Source organism: Octodon degus, unplaced genomic scaffold (genome assembly GCF_000260255.1).
Source record: "Octodon degus isolate 3935 unplaced genomic scaffold, OctDeg1.0 scaffold00002, whole genome shotgun sequence".
Lineage (NCBI taxonomy): Eukaryota > Metazoa > Chordata > Mammalia > Rodentia > Octodontidae > Octodon > Octodon degus.
In genome coordinates, this window is record NW_004524578.1 from 33684277 (window position 1) to 33698453 (window position 14177).

General features: G+C 36.0%; 1 protein-coding gene and 1 pseudogene across 3 annotated transcripts in view; one reads left to right on the plus strand and one right to left on the minus strand.

The window, feature by feature from the left end:
• The window catches only part of Egflam (EGF like, fibronectin type III and laminin G domains), a 237431-nt gene that overhangs the window by 132164 nt on the left and 91090 nt on the right, over window positions 1-14177 (minus strand). The window lies entirely within an intron of this gene.
• LOC101592716 overlaps window positions 14037-14177 on the plus strand; it is an 894-nt pseudogene continuing 753 nt past the window's right edge.

Sequence of the window (14177 nt, forward strand, 5' to 3'; positions counted from 1 at the left end):
TAATTTATTCTCTTTTGTACTTATACTGATTATATTTACATATATGCTCATGATTTTTACCTTATTATACTTAATTTACTATCAGTCATTATTTTTAATGACTGAACATATAAAACACACTTGCTATAATGATGTTTATTGCTCTGTTATTGTTAAACAATTCTTCCCACATTTTGCCAATATAACTAATGTTCTATGAGGGCAGGCAGGAGCTAAGTTTGTCCTGCTCATCACAGAGACTAATAAACACTAAATTCACTAACCATTCCTTCAATGAATGAATGTTCTACAATTTGATATCCTACTTCCTAATATGTCTTCATGTTCTTTCTTTTCAATTGCTGCATATATTTCTCTAGCATATCAAATATGGTACTTTGCAATTCACAGAGATCCAATGTATCTATTTATTGGACTATAGCCAGTTTATTGCTGCTGGGATAATTCACTAATTTTTCCACTGAAATATTTCCATTACTTAAATTCATTTTAATGATTCATAAAAGCGAAGGAAATTGCTCAATTAACCCCAAGTATTAGATTGCATTAACTTTATATAACATATATTTTTGGGAAAGCCTCCAGATATCTCAGATATTTCTTCTTATGTATTCTTTCCTGAATTAAGTAATTAACTGTCTCACCAGTCATCTTAATAACAGAACCCTGCACTACAGGGGCAGCTGCCAGCAGGGCTCGGAGGGCACACTCCACCTCAACAGGCCTACCAGGAAGGAGTTGTGGGACAGGCAGCCAGGGGTCCCAGCAGTTCATTTGTACAGAGCTCTGCTAGAAGGAGCCAAACACAGCAACCAGACCTAAACCAGGTCTGGCCAATCAAGTTCTAGTTCAGCAGATCTAGACCCAGTGAGCTGAGGCATACTGCAGGGGTCAGCCGAGCCCAGACCAAGGCCTAGACCTACAAAAGCATCCTCAGCACAGAGGTGGCAGCAGGTGACTGGGGTGAATCAGTCTGTCTGGAAGACTCCAGGAGCATGAAGGGGAGGTGTGTAGACAGAACTCAGGGGAGCAAACATAAATACAAATTCCCAGTTTAAGATCTGCTTTGTTATACAGCTATAATGTTTGCTTCTATGGTCTAAAGTACAAACCCATTATTTACAAAAGTTTGTCAATATTTAAATTTCCTTCCTTCTTTTTTTTTCAATGTGTTTAGTACAGGGTCTACAGGGTTTCACTATGTAGATTGGACTCATAGTGATTTTCCTGTTTTCAGGCTCCCAAGCGCTGGGATTGCAGGTGCACACCATCACACCCAGTCTCAATCACTGTCTCAGTGTGCAGGGGGTGGGGGAGTTGGGGGGTGGATAAGGCAGGTACAACACACTGAGGATCGAACCCCAGCTGCTGCACTCTGCCTAGGCAGGCGCTTTAGTCTGCTGAGCTATCTGGCTGGAACGTCAATATCTAAATTTCAGTAGCTGTTATTAGTCTTGCTAATTGTACTGTCAATAGGAAACCATATCTGCCTTAACCACATTTTCCCTGGGGTTTTAATATCAGGAGATGCTTGGGAAATAACCTCACCAAGGCCCTACACAAAAGGACGGAGGGCAGGTTCAAGCGGAAACTGATATCTCACTTTCAATCAATAGAGAAGGCAAAAACTTGGGACACAAACAAAGCAAGAATCTTTGACACAGGAGAGACACCTAAAGAACAAGTTCTCTACAGAGAGGCTCTGACTGCAATGATATGGCTACTTACTATCAAAAGTTCACAGAAAGGTATCACAGAAACCAAAATAAAGTGTTCTTTCTGAAATAGAAAATGACAAGAGGAAGGAGCAAAATGCATTCGCAGGCCCTGAGCCCACCCAGAACAAATGCAGGACACACTGGCATAGAATAAATTGGAAGTCACACACCTGAAGTAAAGAAACAGCTGGACAAGGATATAGAAGAAATCAGATCAGAAATAATCTCACAGGTAAAAACAGAAATGATAACTATAATGAAACAATTACAAACATTTCTAAAGATAACACTGATAAAAAGAAATAGAGGAGAATATTAAAATGATAGAGGGGCTGGCCAGATAGCTCAGTGAACTAAAGCGCCTGGCTAGGCAGAGTACAGTGGCCGGGGTTTGATCCCCAGTGTGCCGTGCCAGCCCCAACCCCGGGGCACACTGAGATGGTGATTGAGACTGGGCATGGTGGCAAATAAATGTAATTGCAGCACTGGGGAGGCTAAAAACAGCAGGATCACTATGAGTCAGATCTATGTAGTGAGGCCCTGTAGACCCTGTACTAAATACATAAACAAGTAAATAAATAAAATAAGATGATGGAAACCTTGAATAAGCAATATAGGAAAAAACTGACTGCTTGAAGCAGATTCAAGAAGATATACAAGAAATTAAAAACTCCATTAAAAGTTGGTAAAATCATTTGAATGAAAATGAAAATAGACTTTCAGATCCTGAAGACATAATACAGCTAGTGAAAACGTAAGGGAAGATCTCTTAGAAACAACTAGGATCCAATAAATAATAATTCAACAGCTGCAAGACGACAGAAAGATGAACAACATAGGACTAATAGGCATCAAAGAGAAAGAAGGAGCCAACACAAATAACATAAAAATATGGTCAGAAGTCATAGCAGAAAACTTCCCAAATATGGGGAAACAATCTGACATTCAGGTAGTCGAGGCATTTGGAACTCCAAATAATATCAACCCAATTAAAACCACACCCAGGCATATAATAAGCAAGATCAGAAAATCAGCATCAGCAAAACATAGTAAAAGCCATTAGAAAAAAGCAAACAGATCACATTCAAGGAAAACCCATTAGAATGACAGCAAATTTCTTCTCAAAAACTATCAAGTCAAGAAGATCATGGAGTGAAGTAGTTCAAGTCCTACAAGAAAACAAATGCTAACCAAGACTGATTTACCCTGCAAAACTCTCTTTTAAGTTTAATGGAGAAATAAAATATTTCCATGACAAAGAACAACTGAAGAAGTTCATGACGATCAAACCAACCCCACACTGAATACTAAAATATATTTTAGAAAAGTATCAAAATGTCCACAATTCCAAGAATGACAACAGAAAGAACCCACCAAACAAGGCAAACTATTAAAAACACAAAAAAAATGTAAGGAACCAACAGCAGGAAATTGACACGACAAACATAAGCCAATACATATAAATTATAACCAGGAATATAAATGGACTCAATTCACCAATTAAAAGAAATATACTGGCTGAGTGGATTAAGAAACAAATTAAAAAATATGCTATATACAACAAACATATTTAAATCATAAATAAATTCATAGGCTGAAAGTCAAAGGATGGAAAACAACACTACATGCTCCAGGGCCTCAGAAAAAAGCAGGGTTGCTATTCTCTTTGCAGACAATCTGAATTTCAAACCAAGAATGATCAAATGAGATAAAGAAGGTCACTATATATTGGCTAGGGGAAAAAATCAAGAAAAAGTGATAACAGTCATAAGTATGTATGGGCACCCAGCTATATAAGACAAATGTTTTTCATGTTAAACATGAAAAATCTAATAACCAATAGCACAATCTTAACAGGGGAATTTAACACATCCTTATCTCAAAAAGATAGATCAAGCAGACAAAAAATTAGCAAAGATGTAGCAGAAATGAACCCAACCTTTGAACAAATGGACTTAGTGGACATATACAGAGTCACCCAACAACATCTGAATACACATTCTTTTCAGCTGCGTATGGGATGTTTTCTAAAATAGACCACATACTAGTCCACAGGTTATGCTTAAGTATATGCAAGAAAACAGAAATTATCCCATGCATATTATCTGCCCACAGTGCAGTGAAACTGGAAATAAACGAGAAAAGAAAACAGAAAAACCCCACGAATATATGGAAATTAAATAATGCCCTCCTCAGCAACCAAAGGGTTACAGATGAAATTAAACAATATCTACACTCCAATGAAAATGCAAGCACAAATTATTGGAATCTGTGGGATGCAATGAAAGCAGATATCAAAGGGAAATTTACGGCGATGAACTCACACATTAGGAAAACAGAGTGAGAACGAATAAATGCCCTAATACTGCACCTCAAGCTTCTAGAAAAAGAAGAGCAAACCAAGCTCAGTGCCCAAAGATGGGAGTAAAATTTAAAGATTAGAACAGAAATTAGTGCAATTGAGATGAAGAAAACAATACAAAGAATTAATGAATCAAGAGCTGGCTCTTTAAAAGATTAAATAAAATTGATAAACCCCTAGCAAATCTCTGAAAAAGAAGAAAGAAAAAAATTCAAATACAAGCAGTAAGGAGTGAAAAGGGCAAAATTATTACAGATCCTCTGGAAACTCAGAAGATCATCAATAGCTATTTTGAAAATCTTTAGTCTCACAGGATTGAAGACACAGAAGAAATGGACAGATTCCTAGATAGGTACAAACTGCAAACTGAATCAAAAAGACATAAAAACTCTGAATAACCCATCATCAGCCATTGAAATTGAAAATGTAATAAAAAAAACTTACAAAAGAAAACTCAGATCTTGATGGGTACACAGCTGAATTCTAAAAGAAACTTAGAGAATATTTAATCCAAATGCTCCTCAAACTCTTCAATGAAATTGAGAAGGATGTGTAGTGCTCCCGAAAATCATTCCTGCAGGAAAACATACTGATACCAAAACCAGAGAAAGATATAACCAAAAAACAGTACAATAGACAAATCTTCCTCATGAACATAGACACAAAAAAAATCTTCAATAAAATCCTAGCAAATAGAATACAGAAAATTATCAAGAAGATTATACACCACGAACAGGCAGGATTCATCCTAGGGATGCAAGGATGGTTCAACATATGCAAATGTATAAATGTAATGCACTATATCAAGAGAGCCAAAACCAAAAACTACATAATCATCTCAATTGATGCAGAAAAAGCTTTTGACAAAGTCCAACACTCATTCATGATCAAAGCCCTACAGAAAATTGGAACAGATGGCCTCTATCTCAATCTGATGAAAGCCATCTATGGCAATCCAACAGCCAACATAATTCTAAATGGGGAAAAACTGAAATATTTTACTCTCAAATCCAGTACAAGACAAGGATGTCCTCTATCACAACTCCTGTTCAATATAGTTCTGGAACATTGGCTAAAGCCATTGGATAAGAGAGAGAAATAAAGGAATAAGAATAGGTAAAGAAAAAGTTAAATTATCATTATTTGCAGATGACATGATACTTTACTTGAGAGACCCAAAAAGCTCCACCAAAAAGCTCCTAGAATTAATAAACAAATTCAGTAGCAAGCAGGATACAAATTCAACACCAAAAAATCAGTAGCCTTCCTCTACACAGATAAGAAATTCACTGAGAGAGAAATTAGACAAATAATACCCTTCAAAATAGTTTCCAAAAACGAAATATTTAGAAATTAATCTAACAAAGGAAGCAAAAGATCTATACAATGAAAATTGCAACCTTCTAGAAAAAGAACAAAAAGGATTTCAGAAAAGTGAAAGGTATTCCCTGCTCCTGAATAGGAAGAGCCAACATTGTGAAGACGGCCATACTCCACAATTGTTATATAGATTTCATGCAATCTCTATCCACATGCCATCAATGTACCTCACAAATATAGAGAAAACATTCTTAAAATTTATTTGGAGCCAGAAAAGACCTAGAATAGCAAAGGCAATCTTGGGCAACAAAGACAAGGGAGGAGACATTATAATCTCTGAGTTGAAATTACACTACAAAGTTACTATGATAAAATCAGCATGGTGCTTGCAAAAAAAAAAAAAAATCAGACCCAAGAACCAATGAAACAGATTAGAAGATGGAAATACTACTACAAACACATTTAGCCATCATATCTTTGACAAAGGCACCAAACATGTTCACTGGAAGAAAGATAGTCTCTTTAACAAATGGTGCTGGGAAAACTGGCTCTCCATATGCTGAAAACTAAAACTAGATTTAGGCCTATCACCATGCAGTAAACTAAAGTCAATATGGATTACAGATATGAACATTAAAACAGAAACACTAAGTCTCCTGGAAGAGAATAGGAGTAGACAGACAGTTCATGAACAAAAATCAAACTGCACAGGAAATACTCCAAAGAATCAAGACCTGGGATCTCATCTTATTGAGAACTTTCTGTATGTCAAAGGAAATCACCAACACAGTGAAAAGACAACCCATAAATTGGGGAAAAAATTGTTACCAACAATCACTCAGACAAAGGACTTCTATCTAAGTTCTATAAAGAATTAAAAAAATTAAGCCCTCAATACTGAAAGACTCAATCCAAAAATGGGCATCTGAGATGAATACATAGTTCTTAAAAGAAGAAATACAAATGACAAATAAATACATGAAAAATGTTCCACAGCACTGGCCATTTGAGAAATGCACATTAAAACAACATCTCACCCCAGGAAGAATGGCTATCATAAAGAAATAAAGGAATAACAAATGCTGGAGAGACTGTGGGGAAAAAGGAACATTTCTCCACTGTTGGTGGGAATGTAGACTTGTACAACCACTATGGAAATCAGAATGGAGACTCCTTAAAAAAACTAGGACTGGAAATCCTCTTCAATCCAGCTACTCCCCTTCTGGATATTTTCCCCAAAGAACTGAAAACATCATACCATGGTAATATATGTGCACCCATGTTTATAGTGGCACAATTTGTTATAGCCAAATCTTAGAAACAACCAAAATGACTATCTCTTGAGGAATGGATGAAAAAGATGTGGTATTTTTATGAAATGGAATACTACTCAGCTATAAAGAAAGACAAACTTGAATTCTTTATAGGTAAATGGATGCAAATAGAGGCTATACTCATAAGTGAGAGAAATAAGACCCATGTGTGTAAATGTCATATTATCTCCCTAGTGTAAGAACCTGAAAGAATAAATAAAACCTGAAAGGTATCATAACTGTAGTAAAACAGAAAGAAACTGAACTTAAGGATTAAACGTAAGAGGAGACAAAGGAGAAAAATTAGGAAAAAATGGAAGGGGGAACATGCAAGTATTTATATAGGATGGCTGGGATGATTATATTCCTAATTTCCATCAGTTTTCTTAATTAGCGGCTAATGTTTAGAATTTTCAGCTTGACTAACTCTGTGTCCTGATATCTGTGATCTGAGCAACTACATCAAGGACAGCAACGTGTAATACGAAACCCATGTAATGCAAGCTTCTCATCTTGGTCTTCTAAATGTGTACTGTTTCTCATGTCTTATCAACTATTATATTCTCTTTAAAACAAAATTTTTAAAAAGACAAGAAAAAAACTAATATTTCTTGAAAGCAAGTGTCAATATTCAATTATTTGTCCAATCTTGTATAACTATATCTGTTAATATGAGCAACAGATTTGACAATAAAAATAGATAATATAACAACCACTGGGTTTTTCTTAAAGGCTTTCTTTGTGTGTGTGTGTGTGTGTGTGTGTGTGTGTGTCAGGTCTCACTGTGCAGCTCAGACTCAAAGTGATCCCCCTAATTTCTGCCTCCCTAATGCTGGGATTACACGCGTTATCCACCATGTTCGGACTCCATCACCAGCTCCATGCATCTGGGGGGCAGGGTCAGCATGGCATGTGGTGCCAGGGATCAAACCCTGGCCCCTGTGCTTACCTAAGCAAGTGCTTAGTCCACTAAGCTATACCGCTGGCCCTTAACTGCTGTTAATTAGTTATTCCTGTTTTAAAATTCTGTAACATATGTATTGTTGTATGTTACCCTGTTTCTGTCTTTTTTCCTATTTGTTTTTCTTCTGATTTTACTCTTCAAAATTAAATTAAACTAAATTAAAAAAATAACAGAACCTGAAGCTTTTCTGGTACAGTAAGTGATAGAGACTCAGTTCTGTCACTTAGCAAGAATTATGAGGCCAGGCAATAGCTCCCTCTGTCCCACAAACATTTACATCTCTTACTACCCAAGGTTTTAATCTTTACTGATCTTGTTGACTCTGCCTTTGATCAGATTCAAGGCCAAACTAAGGCCACAAACTTCCTCCTGTCCCAACCCATGGGGGGTAGAGAAAAGATCCAAGTTCTTTCTAATTTCCAAAGTATGAAATGACTGCATGAAAGGGAGTCCTAGGAATTATTCTTATGTAAGCCCACCTCAGAAAAGGATGGAGTCACAGGAAAAGAATGGGAGGAGGTCATGCAGCCAAACGCTCCAGAGCGTATGTGCACGTCAAGCACTGGTACACTGAAGGACATTAGGTTGGTTCTCAAATTGGAAAACTGAAAATCATTCTGAACAGATTATCTGTGTATATGCTTTTTTTTGTTGTAAATGAACAAAAATTAGTTATCTGTGCAAAATTACAGATATGGGTTATATACATTTAATTTTTTGTGGCTATGACATTATTCTCCCCCAAATATTAAACAGGTAAACATTTAAATATGTATTGCTAAACCTGAGTAAATTAAAGAAGAATTCCTGTGCCCCTGAAGTTTCTCAGCCTTGGTACTGCTGATATTTTGAGCTACGTAGTTTATGGAGAGTGTTGCACTGCATGCACTGTGAGACATTTGCTAGCATCCCTGACCTCTTCCCACGAGACAGCAGCAGCCTCCCCAACCCAGTGGTGAAAACCAACAATATCTTATCTTTGTCAAATATCCCCTGGAGGACAAAATTGCTCCCTCTCCTTCAATAAGAAGCACTAATTTAATAAAATGCATATTTAAAAAACTTTGAATAAATATAGACCAACTTAGAACTAGAAAAACTTACAGTCTTACGGTGGTATATAATAATGCTCAATATAAGTAATGCAACCTTGTCAGGTCTGAGTATTGACATTTAAAATGTTTGACTCTGCAAGACATTGTATAAAAAGACAAGCCATAGACTAGAAGACAATACTTGCAAAAAAAAAAAAACATACCTGAAAGGGCTATTAGCCAAAAATATATAAATATTACAGACTGAATGTGTCTGACCATCCCAAACGGATGTGCTGAATCTAATTCTCAATGTGGTGGCATTTGGAGGCAGGGACTTTTGGCATAATTAGGTTGTGAGGATGAAGATCTCATGAATGGGATTAATGGTCTTATAAAGAGACCTCAGACTTCCCTCCCTTCCCTTTTGCTATATGTGAAGACACATCAAGAAGCTCAAGAAGAAGACTTCACCTGACATTGAATATGTCCCTTGATCTTGGAGTTCCCAGTCTCTAGAAGTGGGAGAAATAAATTTCTGTTGTGTATAAGGCACCCAGGTTATGTTTTTTATAGCAACTGAAAAAAAAAACTATAACAACAATTCTTCAAAACAACAAGAAGAACATAATCCAATTAAAAAGTAAGATAAATGAGTGTACACCTCATCAAAATAGATCTCTAGATGGCATATAAACACAAAAGAAGATACTCTAGAATATGTCATCAGGGAAATGCAAATTAACAATAAGCTATCACTGCATACTTACTGGAGTGGCCAAAAGCCACCACACTGACATCATGAAATGCTGATGGAAAAGGAAAGTAACAGGAACTCTCATGTATTCCTGGTAAGAATCGATGATAGGGCCACTTCAGAAGACAGTTGGGTGGTTTCTCATAAAATTAATAATAATTTTTTGACATTATCCAGCATTTGGACTCCTTATTATTTATGGGACTTAAAACCATATGTTCAAACAAAACCTTTCACATGGAGAGCAGCTTTAATAGTAATTACCAAAACTTGAATGTAAGCAAAATATCCTTAGGTGAATTAATGAATTGTGGTATATCCAAACAATGGAATACTATTGAGAACTAAATTAAATGAGATAGACAGGAAATTATGAAAATAGTCCCTTTTTAATGTCAATTTCTAACTTAGTTCATAACATACATCCTTTGCATCAATTTATATAAATTTAAAATGACAATTTTAGAACTCATTCCAAAAATGTGGGTAGGTACACACCAAGAGGTGGGACTAGTGACAGTAGATGCAGGCATGGACACACACACCAGCAGGTAGGACCAGTGGTGTGGAGAAGCCTGAAGCAGCTGTGAAAATCTAAGCCAGCAGTTGGCAAGTTAGGTGAGCCAACATTCTGCTCCAGCACATGGGCAGAACAGAAGCTGGTAGGGCCATCATTCTACATCAAAGTACTCTGGGAGAACTCCAGCAACAGGAGATCAGTCCCAGATCCCACATACAGAGGCCAAGATCAGCTCCATACCCAGAAAAAGTGTCACTGCAAACTTGACTGGAGTACACAGCACATTTCTGGGATTTGACTTGGATATTACCACAGAACTGTGGACACCAGAGGAATTTTACTACTTTTACTTTTCCTTGTTTACCTGATTGGTTTTCTGTCTGGTTGGGTTGTATGTCTTTTAATTTTGCTTTTGGTGTGCTGATTTTTGTTTTGTCTTTTCTTTTTTCACTATCTAGGTTTCTCACCTTTTGTAATGTTTTGTTTTCTTCAATTCATATTCTTTCTTTCATCAACTATTTCTTGAACTTATGATATTTTCATGTGAGTGAACATTGTCTTTCTCCTTTCTGGTTTATTTCAGTACTCCTTTACTTCGTCATTCATTTTTTTTCTCCTGTGTGCTCCTGTTTCCCAAAACTTATGTAATCATCCTTTGCCCTCCAGCCTTCCTTGCTTCTATTATATTTGACCTTATTAGTCTCTCTGTCTTATCTCTCATTCCTCCTCAAGCCCAGCCCACCCCTTGGTGAGGGGGAAATCACTCTACTAAGGGCAAAATTATTGCATACAAGTTCCTGTTGTATGTTGGGTTTTGATATATAACTGTGGGATTTGCTCTATGGCTAGAGGTATCGGGTTAACAGTTACTATAGTTTGTCAGTAGCTAGGCTGCATTTGATGCCATTGTTCTTGCTAACTCTACTACTTTAGCCAGGATATCATACATGTTATAACAAGTTTTTCTCACTTACATAACATGGTGATTGTATATATAACCATCACCATAGTCCAGTAGCAAGGGACTGGGTTCTAAGTCAAACAGACAGCAACTTCTTTCCTTAATAAATTGAGAAAGTAGGTTCTTGGGATATACATAAAGGCCAAGAACCACCACATCTAGACAACATCCCTGAGGGGCAGATATTTCCTTGGGAAGCTTTGATACTAGTGATAAAACTGTCTGCATAAGAAATCAGCAAAGATCAACAAAGAAAATGAAATAAAATAAAAAAGTGAAAATTGAAAATGGCAAGACATAGAAGCCAAATGCAAGCCCAGACCCCCAGTCCACAGAGGACAAGTTCAGCACATGATGAGATAAGAAACTGAAAGACAAGCACTGGAGCTTTTTGAAAAGATAGCAACAGAAATAAAAGTGAAAGAAGCTAAGGTACAGAAAAAATGCTGAACAAGTTGAAATTAATTAGAGCAGACACAGATAAATGAAACAGAAGGGATAAGGAAAATGATGAAATCATGAATGCACAACATAGGAAAGAAACGGAAGCCATGAAACAGATCCAAACAGAAATCCAGGAGATTAAAATCTGCTTTGAAAGCATATGCAACAGATTGAATGAATGCAAGGATAGAATATCAGATCTAGATGACAGTATTGTGGTTAGTGACCATGAAAAGAAAACTATCTTTAAAATTGTAAGAAAAATCAACTCACCTACTGCAATATGAAGTAAAAAAGAACAACATAAGTTTGATTAGAGTCAATGAAGAAGCTGGAGACAGTGTAAATGCCATTAAAAAATCTCTTTACAGAAATGAGGGTAGAAAAATTCCCAAACATGATTTAAGAATTTGACATACAAATAGATGGAATATATAGAACTCCAAATAGCAATGACCAAAGTAAATTTATACCAAAGGCATATGACTATCAAGATTGCAGAAATTTATCACAAAAACAGAATATTAGAAACAGTTAGAGAAAAATATCAAATCACCTATAAAAAAGCCCATCAGAATCATAGTATATTTCTTAACACAAACCCTCAAATCAAAGAGCACTTAGATTGAGATATTTCAAACACTAAAATTTATAAGCTCCAAAAAGATTGATGTAGTCTGCAAAACTCTCTTTCAAAATCAATGGAGAAATAAGGTACTTCCATGACAACGGACAACTAAAGGAATTCAAGAGCACCAAACCAGCTCTTCAGAACGCTCTGAAGGATATGATAGAAAGAGAAAACAAACACCACAAGCACATGAACACCAATAGAAAGAAGCTCCAGGCAGGGCAAGCAAATAAACAGGAGAAAAACAGGGAACCAACAACAGGAAAATAACATGAGAAGGATAAACCAATACATATCTGTTATAACCATCAATGTAAATGATCTAAGTTTACCAATCAAAATAAACAGACTGGCACAATGGATCAAGAAACAAAATCCAAAAATATGCCATGTTCAACAGAACATTTGACTCAAAATGTAATTCATAGACTGAAACTCAAAAGACGGAAAACAATGCCGCATGTGACAACATCTCAGAGAAAATTAGGGGCAGTTATTCTATTTTCAGGCAATGTAAATTTCAAGCCAAGACTGATCAAAAGAGACAAAGAAGGTCACTACATAGTTGTTAAGTAAAGACTCCAAGAAGAAGTGATAACTATCATAAATATATATGCACCAAATACCAGCACACCAAACTATATAAAACAAATATTAACGGACACAAAAAATCAAATAAGCACTAACACAACTGTAATAGGGACCCTCAATACCCTACTCTCATAATTAGATAGATCAATACCAACAAAGAAATATCAGAATTTAAACAAACCTGAGAACAATGGATTTAGTAGTTGTCTATAATGTTCCACTCTACAACATCAGAATACATATTCTTCTCAGTTGCACATGAGATGGTTTATAAAATAGACCACATATTAGCCTATAGAACATGTTTAAGTAAATACAGAAGAAAATCATCTGACAATAGTGTAGTGAAATTGGAAATCAATCACAAAAGAAACAAAAAAACCTACATAAAAATGGAAATCAAATAACACCCTCCTGAACAAGCAATGGGTCACAGAAGTAAAGAAGAAACTAAACAGTATGTATAACTAAATGACAATATTGATACAACATACCAGAAACTATGGGATGCAATGCAGGCAGTCCTAAGGGGGAAATTTGTACCAGTGAATTCTCACATCAGGAAAAAAGAAAGAGTTCAAATAAAAAACTTAATGTTGAATCTGAAATTTCTGGATAAAGAAGGACAAATCAAACCTAAAGCTTATATAATAGAAGAAATTACAAAGAGAACAGTAATTAATGCAATTGAGACTAAGAAAACAGCACAAAGAATCAATGAGTTGAAGATCTGGTTCTTTGAAAGATTAAAGAAAACTGATATACCCCTTGTCAACCTTATCAAAAAGAAGAAAGTAACAACTCAAATTCAAGTAATTAGGAATGAAAAGGGTGAAATTACAGTGGATCCTGTGAAAATCCAGAAGATCATCAGCATCTACTTTGGGAACTTTTATTCTAATAGGAAGGAAAATACAGAAGAAACAGACATTGTCAAAAATGAATAAATAAGATATAAAAATTCTAAATAACCAAATATCAATCAATTCAATTAAAAATGTAAATAAAGACTTACTATCAAAGAAGTGTCCAGGCCCTAATGGATTCAGTGTTGCACTCTACAAGAAATTTAGAGAAGATCTAATGCCCCTAATATTGAAACTCTTTAATAAAATTGAAATGGAACCAATATTTCCAAAATCATTCCTGGAAGCAAGTAGGAATCTTTTACACAAATCAGAGGAAAATCCAACCAAAAAAGAAAACTACAGATCAATCTGCATAATGAACATAGATACAAAACCTTCAGTTAGCTGGGAAACAGAAGACAGCAAATGATCAAGAAGATTATACACCATAACTAAGTAAGATTCATCCCAAGGATACAGAGATGGTTCAACATATACATATGCATATACAAATCTATACATCTAATACACCGTATTAACAGACCCAAGGACAAAAACAATATGATCACCTCAATGGACACAGAGAAAGCATTTGACAAATTCCAATATGCTTTCATGATAAAACCTCTAGAGGCTCCCGCGGCTCGGGCGGCCGGCGGCTCAGCGCGGCGCAGTGGGCTGGAGTGCTCCCGGTGAGGAGGAGGTCTTCTCGGC